Source organism: Homalodisca vitripennis, chromosome 8 (assembly GCF_021130785.1).
Source record: "Homalodisca vitripennis isolate AUS2020 chromosome 8, UT_GWSS_2.1, whole genome shotgun sequence".
Taxonomy (NCBI): Eukaryota; Metazoa; Arthropoda; class Insecta; order Hemiptera; family Cicadellidae; genus Homalodisca; species Homalodisca vitripennis.
This window is the reverse complement of record NC_060214.1, coordinates 104,349,347-104,364,425: the sequence shown is the minus strand read 5'-3', so window position 1 is coordinate 104,364,425 and position 15,079 is coordinate 104,349,347. Positions and strand designations below refer to the sequence as shown.

Genomic DNA, 15,079 nt, shown 5'->3' with positions numbered 1-15,079 from the left:
ATTGAAAAAATTGGGGTTTTTCCCTTTTTTTCAAATTTAAAATGTTTTCCCAAATAAAATTTTAATTAAATTTTATTGTTTAGAAATTTTTTTGGGGAAAACCCCCAAAAATTTTTTAAAATTTTTTATTAACGTTTTTTTAAAAAAATTCCCCTTAAAATTTTATGCAATAATAAATTTTTTTCTATCTTTAAAAAAGTTCCACAAAGAAAAATACCAACAATTCAAATTAAAATTTTTGGGAAAAAAAATTTGGGGGTTAAAAATTTCCAAAACCCAAATCTTTTAAAAAAATTTTTTCCCCCAAAACTATTTAATTTAAGTGTCTTTTGGTAGACGGGGGTTTTTTAAATTAAAAAATTTTTCCATTAAAAAGGGGGGTAAAATAAATTCCCTTAAATTTACCGGGGGGAAGGGAACTGTAAAAATATATACCCCCCATTATTTCCCCAAAATAAATTAGAAATGAAAATTTTAAAAAATAAAATTCGGATTTTATTTTATTTTACTAAGGAATAAAAAAAATATTTTTTGTTTTTTTTTTAAATTAACATTTTTTTAAATTTTGTTCGAATTTTTAACCCCTTTTTAAATAAAATTAAAAGGGGGCATTCTTTTAAAGAGGAAAAAATTGAAAAAAAAATTTATCCGTTTTTTTTTTTTGGACCTTAAAAAATTTAAATTCACTTTTTTTTAAAAAAAGTTTAAAGATCAAAAAATTTTACAAAAATTTTAAAAAAAAAAAGGTACACTAAAAAAATTGGGAAAATTTTAAAAAATTTGCTAAAAGGAATCAATTTAAAAAACCCAAAAACCTTTAAAATTTAAAATATTGGGTTTGTTTAGACACACAAAGTTAGGGGGCCAAACTCCAAAAAAGGGGTAAAAAATTTTGTTGGGTTTCCTAAAAAATTTTTTTTATTAGAAACCCCCCCAAAAAATTTTTGAAAAATAAAAAAAATTTTTAAAAAATTTTGTAATTATTAAAGAAATTTTAATTTAAATCCAAAATTTAAAAAAATTTTAAAAGTTAAAAAAAAAATTTTTAAAACTTTTTTTTTAAAATTTTTAAAAAAGAAAAAATTTTAAAAAGAAAAAATTTTAGGAAAAAAAGAAAAATAAAAAAAAGGGGTTTTAAAATTTTTTTTGTTTTTTTTAAAAACAATATTGAAAAAATAAAATTTTTTTTTTTTTTTTAAATAAAAAAACCCCGAACTAACTGGACCAAAATTTTTAAGTTATAAAATTTTTTTAAAACGTTTAAAAGTTTTTTTTAAAAATAAAATGGTTTTTTTATATATTAAAAAAAAAGTTCACTTTTTTTTTTTTTTGCCCCTTTTTTTCTTTTTTTATTTACCAAAATTTTTCCTTTTTTTTCCCAAAAAATTTTTTCCGATTTAAAAACACAATTTAGGGACTTTTAAAACAACCAGCTTTTTAAAAATTTAATTTTTTTTGGGGCCTTTTTTTTTTTAAAATAAAATAAAAAATAAATTAAAAAAGTTTGTCCGAAGAAAAAAATTTTTAATTTGTAAAAAAAATAAATTTTAAAAATTAAATACAAAATAGAAATGATAATTAAACTTAAAATAATTAAAAAATTTTTTTTTCATTTTAGTTTTTAAAGGCTTTAGAGTGAATTAAATTGAAGTTTATTTTTTAAAATTTTTGTTTCAAACCCAAAATTTTTTTTTTTTATTTTGTTCTAAAAAACTTTCCCTTTTTTGGTTATTTTTACAGGTCTTCCATTTTAAATTTTATTAAAAATTTAAAAATTTTCCTAAATTTTTTGAAAATCCTTTGGACAGTTTTTTAAAAAAAAATTTTCAAAAAAAAAATATCGAAATCATATATAAAATTAATTTTTAAAAGGGTTTTTAAATGATTATAACCTTTTCGGGTTTTTTAAAACCCGTCCCCAAATTTAGTTTTAGGAAAATTTTTAAAAAAATTGAAAATTTGGGACGTATTAAGGTAAAACCATTGAGCAAAATTTTTTTTTTAGACAGTTTATTTTTAAAAAAACATAAGCTTTTTTTTAAAAAAAAATTTTTTTTAAAAAATTTTTTTTTAAAAAACAAAATTAATAAAAAAAATCGGGATTTTTTTTTTTAATTTTATAAAAAAAGGGATTTTTTTTTTTTTAAAAATAAAAATTTTTAAAAAAAACTTTTTTGGAAAAATTTTTTAAAAAGAAAGGCAGTTTTTAAAATTTAAAAAAAAAAATTTTTTTAAAAAAAAATTTTTAAAATTTTTAAAATTTTAAAATTTTAAATTTTTTTCCTTTAATTTTTTAAAAATCAGTTAAAATTTTTAATTTAAAACTTTTTTTTAAAAAAAATGGTAAAAAAAAAAAATTTTTTAAAATTAAATAAAAATTTACACTTAACGAAAAAAAAAACCCCGTAGCCCAAAATTTTGGGGGGGGTTTTTAATTAAAAAAAGGTTTTTTCCCCAAGAATTTTTAAAACAACCCTTTTTTCTTTTTCCCAATTTAAATTTTTTAGTTTATTTAATGCAACAATAAAAACGTTTAAAAAAATTTTAAAAAAATAATTTTTTTTTCTCTGGGGTTTTTAATTAAAATTTTTATTGTAAAATTTTTGGAAAGAATGGGGAAAATTTTTAAAAAAATTTTAGGAAAAAAAATTTTAAAAAACTTAATAAAATTATTTTTTTAAAATAAAAACAATTAAAAAAAGAACTAAACTTTTTTGAAACAAATTAAAAAAAAATTTAAAAAATAGTTTTTTTTTTTAAAAATTTTAAACGTGGCAAATTTATTAAACTTGTTTTTTCTATTTTTTAAATTTTTACAATTCTTTTTTTAAAATTAACTTTTTTCCTTAACTTTTTTTTGGGGAAAAAAATTTTTTTTTTTAAAAAAAAACCAAATTAAAAAATTTTTAAAAGAAAAACCCTTTTAGGGAAAAATTTTTTTGGGGGGGGTTTTCACTTGGTTTTGAAAAAAAAATTTTGGTATTTTTATAACTTTAAAAAAAATTTTAAAAAATTTTTAAATTTTTAAACTGTTAAAAACTTTAAAAAAAATTTAAAGAATAAAGAAATAAAATTTTTGCAAAAACTTTTAAAAACCCGGCTTTTTTAATTAATTTTTTTTTATCAAAAAATTGGGGAAAAAACCAAAACCCCAAAAGGTACTTAAATTTACATTTCCAAAACTTTTATACCTATGAAAAAAAATTTTAAAATTTATTCCCCCCCCACGTAAAAAAAATAAAAAAACCCCAAAAATAAAACTCCTTAACGAGTAAATCCAAAATTACGAAAGGGAAAAAACCCGGTTTTTTGATTTTTAAAAATCAAAAAAAATTTTTTTAAAAAATTTTTTAAAATTACAACTTATTAAAGAAATTTAAAAAAAAAATTTTAAAATCATTTATAAATTAACTAATTTAAAAAAACCCCCCAAATTACAAAAATTTTTAAATAAATTTTTTTAAAAGGGGTTTAGGGAAAATTTTTTTTTGGGAAAAATTTTAAAAGTTTTGAAAAATTTTTTAAAAAAATTAATACTAAAGTGGGAAAATTTTAAATTAATTATATTTTAAAATATTTTTAAAATTTAAAAGTTTTAAATTTTTAATTTTTTTGCTTTTTATTAATATATCAAGAAAAAAACCCAAAAATTATTCTTTTTTAAACCGGTAAATTGTACCCCTTTACGATTTTAATTTTCCCATTTATTACTAAAGGGCAAAAACTGGAAATAAAAACTAAAAGTTTAAAGTAAGTTTTTTTTTACCCAGGAAAGGGGAAAAGTTTCTCCAAATAAAAAAGTTTAAAAGTATTTTAAAACCCCAAAAAGTTATTTTTTTTTTGTTATCAATTTTTTTTTGTTTTTAATCCTTTTCTTTAAAAATGTGTATTTTTTTTAATTTTTAAAAAAATTTTTTTTTCTTTTAAATTAGGAATTACCCCCCTTATTTTCTTTTTTTTTTTTAAAAAACTTTTTTTTTTAAACTAAGATATAAAAAAATTTTTTTAATTTTTAACAAAGGGGTATTTAAACCCGAAACGTGCAAATTTTAGCCCCCCCCTTGTTTGCAATTTGGGGGAAAAACAAGATTGGAAAAAAAAAAATTTTTTTTCTTTTTTTTTAAAAATAGAATTTTTTTTTTTTAAAAAAATTTTAAAACATACTACGGAAAAAATATTTCAAATGAAAATGTTTTTTTTCCTTTATGTTTTTAAGAAAAGAAAAAATAATTCAATTTTAATACTAAGGCATCTTTTTAGACAAAATGGATTTTTTTAATAAAAAAAAATTTTATAAAAATTTTTAATAATTTTTATTTTTTAAAATTTTAAAAAAAAGGGTTTTTTTAATTTTCTATTAAAAATTTTTTAAGTTTTTAAAAATTTAGAAGACGTAGAATTTATTGGAACTTTTTTACGTTTAAAATTAATATTTGTTAATTAATTTATAAAAAATCATTTTTTAAAAAAAAATTTTTTTTCAAAAAATTTTTTTCGAAAAAAAAAAATTATTTTAAATTTAAAAGAAAAAGGTTTTTTTTATATTTAAATTCCCAACTAAAATAAGATTAAGACCAAAAAATACTATAATCCCCCAAATTTGAAAAAACCGAAAAAAATTTTTTTCACCTTAAAAATTGGAAAAATTTTAAATTATCTATTTTTCCCGGAATTATTTTATCTAGCTTTTTTTTAAAAATTTTAAAAAAACAAATTTTTAAAAAAATTTAAATTAAAAAACTATAACAAATTAATTAAAAATTTTTTTAAAATTTTTTTAATTTTAACTTAAATACAGTTTTTTCCTTAAAATTTCCTTTCTCCCCCTCCTTTTCCCCCTTTTCCTTCGTTTTCTCCCCCCCCCCCCCAAACCCCCCCCTCCCTTTTTTTCCCCTTTTTTTTTCCTTTTTTTCCCCTCTTTTCCCCCTCCCCCCCTTTTTCCCCCAAATTTTCCCCCTTTTTTTTTTTTTTCCCTTTTTTTTTTCTTTTTTCCTTTTTTTCTTTTTTTTTTTCCCCTTCCCCCTTTTTTTTTTTTATGAAATGGAAATTTTTTCCCAAATAAAATAGTTTTAAATTCCCCAAATTTTTTCTCCTATATAAAAAAGGGATAAAGAAAAAATTTTAAAAAACCATTAAAGGAAGGGCTAAAGTATTCCCAAAACCCGAAAACCCGTTTTTTTTTTGGGACCCTTAAGGGACAGGGATAAGGGAAAAAATCTCAAAAAAATTTTCTGTAAAACTTTTGTATTTGGGGAAAAAACTTGCGGAAAGATAACCTTTGGGATTTTTGGTTTTTTAAAAATTTTATTAAAAAATTTAAACTTTTCAATATTTTAAAAATCGGGTCTTCAATTAAAAAAAGGGGAAAAAAAATTTAAATGCATTTTTTAACACCAAATTTTCCCCAAGAAGAAAGATAAGTATAATATTTTTTTAATTTTAAAAAATTGATTTTTTACATTTTAAAAAGCAATTTTTTAAAAATATATTTTTTATTTTCCTTTTCCCCTTTTTTTTCCCTTCCCCCTTTCCCTTTTTTTTTCCCCCCCTTTAACCCCCCCCCCCTTTTTTCCCCTTTTTTTTTCCCCTTTTCCTCTGTTTCCCCCCCCCCCTCTTCTCTCTTTTCCCCCCCCTCTTTTTTTCCCCTTTTTTTTTAAAAAAAAATTTTGGTTTTTTAAAAACTTTCTTTTTAAATTTTTTTTAAAAATTTTAAATTAAAAATTTTAAATTTTTTTGGGAAAAAGGTTCCCTTTTCCCCCCTTTTTAGGAAAAGGGAAAAGGAGAGAATTTTTAAATTTTTTTTCTTTTCGGCTTAACCCCTTTCCCCGCTTGGAAACCATTTTCCTCAATTTTATATTTTCAAGGGTAAACGGGTTTTTTCCTCAGAACGTTTAAAATTTCTCAGTTTTTTTTTCCCCTAAATTTTTAGTTTTAAATGAAAAACAAAAAAATTTTTCTACTTACCCCAAAAAAGGCCCTTCAGTTTTTTAAAATTTAAATTTAAAAAAATTTTTTTAAAAAAAGGGAAAGAAAAAACTTTTTTTTTGATTTATCCTAAAAGTAATAACTTCTAACCTATAAATTTTTTGATACTTGGTAATAAAAATATTATCTTTGATTCTATTATAACTTTCAAGAAATGAGATAAATAACAAACCTACAATGTAGCTGGGATTTATTACCACTTAGTTTTCTCGATCAAAGCTAGATGCGCCACGTTATCTTTAGAGTTTTAAACCGTTTCGTGTTAAACATTTTACTTCCTAACCTCTCATACAACTTATTTAGCCCGTTCCATAATACATTTATACCATTGTGCATGAATAGTTATATCTTGTTAAAACAAAACTAATACAATCATAGGTATTATTAAAAACAACAATTTTAAAAAACGTATATTATAAAAGAACGTTATAATAAACTAAAAAAAACATTTCTGGCGTTAGTTTTTCAAAAGTAAAACAAACTAAAATATACAGTGGATATAATTTTAATTTCATGGACAAAAGCATGAAAAGTAACATGCAAACGTTAAACTACATAAACGTATTAAAATCTTGATTAACCGAAAATTCTCATACTTTTTCATTAGGAAAATAATGGTATGTGTTTTTTTATATAATATTTACAATTATATCATATATAAAATATATAATCGTCACTTGGCTTCTTAAGTTTTCTATACTTTGAAAACACATTACGAAATAGTACAAGGTTAATACTTTGAAATATTTAAAAATATCACCTATATTTTTTTATATGAGATTCACTTAGTATTACTAAGTTTATCACTTTATTTTTAAACAAAAAGTTACAAATATTAAATATAGCGTTTTGTATTGTATAATTTAGAGCTGTGATTGGTTTGGACCGTTTTGTAGGTTTTTTACGCTATAGATACGGTGTGGTATGTAGGATGGTTTGTTCACGTTTCAGGTTCAAGTTCAAAACTCTTTATTCAAGTCAACATTTCAATACATAAATCTTACATATCCCAATGCGCCTCACAGGGAGCGTGCGGGAAAAAAGTGTTTGTGTATAGTCGTCTCAACTAAATCTTCGCCTAGCACCTATATATTTGTCAGAAAAATTTTCCAGTAATGTTTACATCATATTTTATATAATTCGTTTGCATTTATATACATTTTACACAATATATGAGCGTCATTTATATAATAATAAAACTTTATATTTATGTGTTTAGTTTTGTTCCTTATTCATTGACAATCGTGTTTTTATTCATTTCCGGTATTTCTTTTTATATAACTTATTTAAGCAATCAAAAACTAACTCTACTATCTGAAAATTCCGCTCAAATCAGATTTTAAACGTATTAAAAGTATGATAGAATTTTGTCAATTTTTCAATCATTTCATGAAATTTTACATCTTTAAAATTATTAAAGTTGTAAACAAGTGAAGATAATAAAATATCTATTTTATCTAGTTTCCTAACATTACCTTTGAAGGTTTTATAAAAGTGATCTTGAAATATATTAAATAGTTGAATACAGTTTGTGAATTCTTTATTGATTTCATCAGTCATTACTGAATTCGTGTTTTTCTTATTATCTAAGTCTACATTTTTTTTTAATTTGCTGTTTTGATTTTTATGCTAAATAATTTAAAATATGTTGTGAATCCATATTTATTGGGCAATAACATCTTAATATCTGTATTTTTTTAAAGCAAAAAGAGCTAAATATTATAAATAGAAATATATTTCTTTTAGAATTCTTCAAAATAGAAGAAAAATTTATAGTCTTGAATTTGAGAATAATAACATACCCAAAGAATTTCTCTTCCTAAAATTAAATCTAAATTTACAATTCCATATTCATTTTTTTAAAACCGTTTCAAGTTAATTTTCATGCATGAAAACTCTCCTCCAAAATATTTATTATTATTTTATTTGTTTATTATTATTGTATTTAATGCCTTAATTTACATGTTTATGTTTTATCTAACAACACATATTACGTTGTTCATCTAATCTAGATCCAGTGAGATATTATAATTCTGTAATTAACAATATAAAATATTTCTAACTAAAGGGATCATTTATTTTATCTACTTACATAAGTATTTTTCCTTATTAAATTTCCTAACGTAAGGTATAAAATGTTTTACAATTTGAAAATCTTTCCCCTAAATCTTTCAATAAACTACAATTTTATAAATTCAATTCAACTGATTATAAGGACGATTCAGTTTTAATTTCTAGATAGTTTTCCCTTGTGTTTTAACTTTTTTGTGTTACAATTTTGTTACAAATATCTTATATTTACCCTTTTTAAATTGATGTAGATTGAATTTCATATTAATTAGTTGCTTAAAATAAAAATGTAATGTTTTATTGAACATTTTTGCTGAAAGTTACGCTGGGAAATTTGTTTTCTATTCGTTCAGCTAGGATTTTAAACTTTCTTCAATTCTGATTCACAATTTTCTCTTTTAAAACGTTGCTCCAACTATTGAAAGTGCAATAACTCTTTCGCCTAAACTAGCATCATTTTGATAACAATATAAACGTTGCTTGATGGTAATAATCTTTAATATAATCTTCAAAATTGTATACTCTAAGAAACATAAAACATACTCAAATGATTTATTATAACTTGTTTGATAACTTCGGAACAACATTCACAAAGATAAATGCAGGATCAATTTTATGTCTATAAATTTGAAAGAGATATCTTTAATAACATATTCAATTTTTATAAAATAAAATCATTTAAAATTATTAAAGAATTTTGGTTTACATTCGCTTAAAGGAACTTATCTTCCGAAGCATTGACAACATTATTGATTGGTAATATTTTTAACAAATATTTTTCGAAACTTTCTTTAAAGTCTGGTTCTTTTTTAAATTATTTGTTAAATGTGTTATATTTAAAATAAAATCAGTTGTAGGTCTATTCAATAATAAATTTCAAATTCAATAAAAAAAAGGAATATTTTTTTAATAAAATAATGAAAAGAAATTAGTTTAAGCTAAAGATATTTGTTAAATTTTAGAATATACAAATACGAGGCACACAGTTAGATTTAATGTCAAAGATGATGGTAAAATTAGCATGTAAATATATAAATAAAAAGGACGATATATAGTATAACATTTTTTAAACATTATAATTTTTGTTTATTCAGGTGGTGTTTGATTATTCTCTAATTTAAAATCGAATAAAAAGAGGCTAAAATTAGAACATTAAGTTTGAAAATATGGTGAGTATTAAACTTTGAAATTAGTAAAAGATTTTACAGAATTGATTTTAAAACGTTTAAAAATTACAAAATGAAATACAAACTGTGATGATAAAACAATTAAAAAATTAATTTTATGAAACCAAATATTCTTCATAAAGATTGTTATGAACAGAAATCAAGCACTAATTTTAGTTAAAAATAAACATATGTGGAAATATCCTAAGACATAAAATAAACTACCCAGAAACGGATTCTAAATGACAGAATAAACAACATATTTTGGTCATCATGACCAAATCTACTTCCACAAACACCTAGAGTTATCATTTTTAAATTTTCCAAAATAATTTCTTACCGGTTCATGCATTTCTGTAGCTTCAATCTACGTTTATTCTTATTTTTTAATCGTTTTACTAATGACAGTGTATTCATTCGGATTCTTTATAAATTTACTTTTATTTGTTTTACATTTTTAACATTTTGCAACAGTTCTATATAACCGATCTCGGTTTCAACAATTATTTAATATGTACTTTTAGACTTTTCTTAAATTTTAACAGTGTATTTAATTATTATTCATGTATAGATAAAATATTTTAAACAATCATATAAAATATGATTCGAATGAACCAAAAAACTTTCAATTATTCTAAAAATACCAGATTGTACCTTATTTTTATAACCAGATCGTACAGAATCGTTCTTATTGTTTAATAAAAATTCTTGTATCATTCTTAAAACGCAATGCTAATTTTTTTATCGTTATCGTATAAAGTTCATGTATTTAGCTTGTAACAAAATAAAATTTTCTAAATTCTTTACTATCTTGAAATAATCATTTCATTTTGAGGTTCTAATGTTATGGTTATATACAACACTTTATTCCGTTACATTTAACTGAATGTTTTCAAATCTCAATCCTCAAAGTTCTTCTAAAATTCCTCTATTAAATTTGTCTTGATATTACCAATTAAATTCTTAATTTCAGTATTGAAACGTTCGTGATCTATGGGATAATCGCTTATATAAAACTCAATGAAATTGTATCTAATAAGTTTACATGATTCTTTCTACACTGCCACAAAATGAATTTTTTATCTCTATAAAAGTGATTCATATTTGGATCACATTTCTCCAGTTTGTAATTAAAACAGTCGTATACTATCATTTTTGAGATAGGTCTGAAACTGCACTTTAGTAAGATCAAGTTTTTTCAATATAAATGCTGATATAATTTTAGCATATAATTTACTATTCATAAGGAAATATATCTTTTCTTAGTAAAATCTTAAAAGTTTTGTATCATTCGATGTGGTATTCGATTCAAAAATGTACCATTTCTTATACTATTATTATTATGTTTAAAATCACTGCATTAAAATTTCTCGCTGATTTTTCGGCAGATGAAGCTATAAATATGAATTACATCTCTAAACGAACATTTACAAATGTCGTAGGTTTACCACCTTACTCGTATCGGTTCTAATTAGATCAGCATTCTCATAATGTTTTGATCATTCTTTGTTGTAATAAGTGTTTTAATTTGCAATATTTAGAAAAAAATCGGAAATATTGTTAGGAAAGTTTTAAATTTAAGTGGAAGATAGAAGAACTGCTACTCTAAATTTTCCAGATAAATACAATGATCTCTAACTTTTAATCTGCATTCATTATCAAATCCTGCAATTTCGCTAAATTTTACAAATATATTTCTGTATAAAATTTCTTTTCTTTTTCTGTCAAATTTGGCGGGTCTGTGTTCTTAAAATTATATATTTTTAGCTATAAAATTCGTTAACAAATTTTGAGCACCTTAATCAAATTTTATGTGGAAAATCAAGCAATATTCAACATTTTTGTAACATTTTGGTATTTAATTTATTCTTTGAATTCAATACTAAATAAAGAATGAAGCCATATGGAATAATCTTTTGGATATTAGTTGTTTCTGATTTTTAAAGATTATTTTTAAATTACAAAGTTTATCAAAAGTACTTTCAGAATCCACACAAGTCCAAAAAAATAAGAAAGGTTTTCCTCGTTACAGAAATAGAGCAAATAAATTCGTTTACAAACCTCATGTTGTTGCATATTCATATGTGCGTAATAGAAATCATTTAAATCAGCTGATTTACAAAAATGTATCAAACATCTTTAGCATGCGAATTCTTATTGAGAAGTCAGATCAATTGTGAAAACACTAATTTATTTCATTCAGCGTTTGAAAAATGAGATTTATCTTCTTGTTTCACATACAATAAATTAATATCTAACTCTGATTAAATTATCAAATGTTAGTACTTAAATAAAAATTCTCAATTTTTTCACAACAACTTTACTATATTTGTAGGCTTTTTTTATATTTACTAAGAATTATACCTATGTTCAAAAATAATGATATTTCTTCAAATGACATTAGATACCCCAATCCTGAAATTTCCTCATTTACACATTTTTATATTTTTTGTTCTATCTACAAGTGTTTTTGGGTTACAAAAGAACATCTGATCGAGTAAATAAAGCAGAATTCAACTTTACTTTTGATATTCACTCAAGCTTTTTCATCTTTAATTTTCTATGGAAAATAGATATGTGATTCAGCAAATTAAAAACTTCATGTTTATCTAAACTTAAAACTAGTTGCTTACAACTTTTTAATGTCCATCCAGAAACCTGTATTGTGGTGATAGGTTTGCTCTGTATGAGGTACTTTATTGAATAGCTTTGGTAGTAAAATCGTTAATGTTTAGTCTCCTTTTATAGTAAAATACATAGAAGAAGTTTGCGTTTCTCAGGTCACTTGAATTCTTTCGTACTTATAAATTTGTAATTAAAGGTATCGTTGCAGATGTGTGTATTTGTACATTGACATAACATATATTCGTTTGTTAAAGTGTTGGAGTTTGTTAAAATGTATTTTTTGGAAAACACACCACGTGTAGAGGTAAGTCTTCAACAATAACAACATTATCTACAGATCTATCTTAATTTTCGTTTCATCCATTCTTTTCAATAATTCCATGTATTTTTTATCATCATTTTACAGGTAATGTATCACTAATTTATTTAATTTTTTCATCATTAAATTGATTAACATGTTAATTTATTTACAAATGTTGTTTAAATTTTTATATTGTCTGCTATTAACAGGATGTAAAACGTTCTTTTCATATTCTCTACGTTTGTAGTTTGGTTATAAATACTGTTTTCATGATTAAAGAAATATATTTAATTTTAAGTTATTCACATACCTTGCAATTGTACCAGTAAAAAATTTTTCATACAGCAAGTACAAGTCAAAACGTTAAATGTTTTAGTACAAGTCAAAACGTTAAATGTTTTAGGGTAAAAAAGCTTCTTTGACATAATATCATATATATGTATATATAAAATATTGTATATAATATGTCTAAGTTGTACTTACGACAGTGCAGCAAGTTAGAGACGAGTCAGCGCACCCAGCTCTCGGATGACCGGGAACGAAGCAGTGTAGGGATTCGTTCACACACTGACCCGAATCGCAGAGGAACTGATTCTTCCTGCAGGGTGCATTTTCTGTGAACATATATACTACAATAGACTTCTGTATTAGAATCACACAATCTTTTATTTCATGAATATTTTATGAATACACATTTTTTAAGACATGTTAAAAAATTGAACTTATAAAAAAATCATTAACATTTTAATGTAGTCATTTGAAAGGAATTTCATCTTATTCCACAGTATTTATGTCTATATAGTTATTGTATTCTTATTACACGAACCAAGGTAGAAAAATATAGGAAATACAAGAATATATGCGTTAATGTATGTAGGTTTTATTATTGACGATGGAAGGTTTGAAAGGATAACAGGATTTCGGACATTTGCCATCATTATAGGGTATGAAAGGTATAACCCGTAGTTTTTGAAGATATGTGCTCAGAACTTGCATCCTGTGCAGTGAAAAAACCTTGGCTTGGACTCCAAGCAGCTTTTTGGTATTCTTAAACCCTTTTCTATACATTCTTTGCTTCTTTCAGCTCGCTATTTTTTTATGTACCTACTCCAACTGACAAGTAGAATAGATCCCAAAAAGCTGGAAAACGCTGTGTTATACCATTTATAACCTATAACGACGGTAAATGTCGGAAATCCTGTTATACTTTCAAAGTGTGTGAGTTATAAAAATGTTGCGTATATACTAACTTTAGAAACACTAGATTTCAATATTGGATTGATTTATTTCGAATTGTTCAAATAATGTTTTGCATGCATTTTAGCCATAGAGTCTTGGCTAAGTACACAGTGGTCTCGAATTACTGAGATGAGAATGGTTTGATATACAAAACTGAACAGGATTCCTAATAAGATGTGAATTAATGATGCAACGTTTTAACGGTCCTATAACCATCCCAATCCTAAAAACGCCTCTTTACCACAATAAAATATCTTGGATCATAGTTTTAAAACGTTATAATATAATCATAACAACAACGCTTAAGTTCCAGATATTATTATTTCAATAGATTCTATTTTACTCAAACCATATCAGTGAATAATCAGAGTCTTTTTTTTCATAGTGAAAATCCCTATGATTGGTACATAGTGAACATCTATGAAGTAATATTAACAAACAAGGAAGTGGTTACACTAGAGGTATAAACTTTTCAAAGTTAAAATCGTCTGAGAAGTCAGGTAATTGACAGAAGTGTTATTTGGTACAATACTTACCATAGTTGAGCTCGTCTGAGAAGTCAGATTAGGAAGGAAAGTGTGCCTACCAGTGTATATTTGGTACATCACTTACCACAGTTACGCTCGTCTGAGAAGTCAGGTTAGGAAAGAAAGTAGTCGTACTAGTGAAAATAGTCGGTAAACACTTACCACAGTTGAGCTCGTCTGAGAAGTAGGTTAGGAAGGAAAGTAGTCGTACTAGTGAATAGTTAGTACACACTTACCACAGTTGAGCTCGTCTGGGAAGCCAGGTTAGTGAGGAAAGTGGTTTCACCAGTGGATATTTTGGTACACACTTACCACAGTTGATCTCGTCGGGGAAGCCAGGTTAGTGAGGAAAGTGGTCGTACCAGTGGATATTTGTTACACACTTACCACAGTTGAGCTCGTCGGGGAAGCCAGGTTAGTGAGGAAAGTGGTCGTACCAGTGGATATTTGGTACACACACTTACCACAGTTGATCTCGTCGGGGAAGCCAGGTTAGTGAGGAAAGTGGTCGTACCAGTGGATATTTTGTGCACACTTACCACAGTTGAGCTCGTCTGAGAAAGTCCGGGCAGTCAGGAAAGTGGTCGCACCAGTGGTCGTTTCGGTACACACTGACCACAGTTGATATCGTCGGGGAAACCAGGTTAGTGTGGAAAGTGGTCGTACCAGTGGATATTTTGTGCACACTTACCACAGTTGAGCTCGTCTGAGAAGTCCGGGCAGTCAGGAAAGTGGTCGCACCAGTGGTCGTTCGGTACACACTGACCACAGTTGATCTCGTCGGGGAAGCCAGGTTAGTGAGGAAAGTGGTCGTACCAGTGGATATTTGGTACACACTTGCCACAGTTGATCTCGTCGGGGAAGCCAGGTTAGTGAGGAAAAGTGGTCGTACCAGGGGATATTTTGTGCACACTTACCACAGTTGAGCTCGTCTGAGAAGTCCGGGCAGTCAGGAAAGTGGTCGCACCAGTGGTCGTTCGGTACACACTGACCACAGTTGAGCTCGTCTGAGAAGTCCGGGCAGTCAGGAAAGTGGTCGCACCAGTGGTCGTTCGGTACACACTGACCACAGTTGATCTCGTCGGGGAAGCCAGGTTAGTGAGGAAAGTGGTCGTACCAGTGGATATTTGGTACACACTTACCACAGTTGATCTCGTCGGGGAAGC

General features: G+C 25.0%; 1 pseudogene; it reads right to left on the bottom strand.

Annotated features, from left to right (window-relative positions):
* Positions 1-15,079, bottom strand: part of LOC124368299 — a 64,801-nt pseudogene that overhangs the window by 26,143 nt on the left and 23,579 nt on the right.